General features: G+C 32.8%; 1 protein-coding gene across 4 annotated transcripts in view; it reads right to left on the bottom strand.

Annotated features, from left to right (window-relative positions):
• LOC128704165 (mucin-2) overlaps positions 1 to 1,264 on the bottom strand; it is a 67,538-nt gene that overhangs the window by 1,276 nt on the left and 64,998 nt on the right. The window lies entirely within an intron of this gene.

Raw genomic sequence — 1,264 nt, 5'->3', positions numbered from 1 at the left:
CTGTGTGGGTCAGAGAAGTAATGCATTAGACCACTCATGCACACACATCTGATTGAAACATTCATACAATAATATTTCCTTAAAATGATACAGTATTTGCTTTTCTAAAAAGTTTCCTAGCATAAAAATTATTACTATATACTATTCCCAAAGATTAAGAACTTTTCTTATAACCTCTCAAAGGCTGTGAAAGTTTAAGGGCTACCGATTTTATGAAGACATAGGCCTGAATTTTGCCTAGATACTAACGCAGAAGTACATTGTAATTCATGGAAATAAATAAAGTAAAGGCAGCCATAGGAATTATCTAATTGAAAAGCCAGACAACTTATCACTTATACAAACCATTAAACAAGCTTAAAAGTATTAACACATTCTACTGCTTACATCTACAGGACAAATTTGAAAACCAAAAACCATATTGAGAAAAAGATGAATCTTTTCATTTTTGTATAAAAGTAGAAAAATGGCTATTATTTATAAATAGAAAAGGTTAATACAGTACTTTTAAACAAAAACAACTGTCAAACACTTTCCCTACAAAAAATTATATAAACATACAGTCCTGTAGTTTTACAAGAAATGGAGTATCAACATAAAGTTTAAAAATAAAACTGTTGAAAGTTATATGATAAAAAAAAAGTTGAGAATCTTTATCGGACAGTGAACTAGGGTAATAAAGAATCCTAAGTGTGAAAGGTGAATCCTATGTCTGGTAGGTGATTTCAATATCGAAACCTGAATCTTGACTAATAGATCAATTTTGGGTCTGCTAGTCTGATCAGTGTGTTGTATGTTTGATATGTAAATTATACATGCACTCACAGAATCTTATCTACCAGCTAATTATTACATCTTAACACCCAAGTCATACAAATGAGATCTTCAACTTGCATACATAAGATACCTCTAATAGCCAAAACATTCAAGTAACAACTGAATCTTGCTTCTCACTGAATGCTGTATCGAATGTCTAACAGGTCATATGTCTGGTAGATCAAATATGTATTTTATCACTGAGTTGAATCCCATGAAAAGTACACTAACAGAATTGTAAATATGAGAGCTGGATCATGCATCAGTCTAGTGGCTAGATTATGCATTTTTTTTTATCACACTGGCCGATTCCCACCAAGGCAGGGTGGCCCGAAAAAGAAAAACTTTCACCATCATTCACTCCATCACTGTCTTGCCAGAAGGGTGCTTTACACTACAGTTATACATCTGTTAATGGTTCTGGGGATTATCTTCTCTATGGCTTGGT

The sequence above is a fragment of the Cherax quadricarinatus genome, chromosome 66, assembly GCF_038502225.1.
Source record: "Cherax quadricarinatus isolate ZL_2023a chromosome 66, ASM3850222v1, whole genome shotgun sequence".
Lineage (NCBI taxonomy): Eukaryota > Metazoa > Arthropoda > Malacostraca > Decapoda > Parastacidae > Cherax > Cherax quadricarinatus.
The sequence above is the reverse complement of the archived record's forward strand: the minus strand, read 5'-3'. Positions and strand labels throughout refer to the sequence as shown.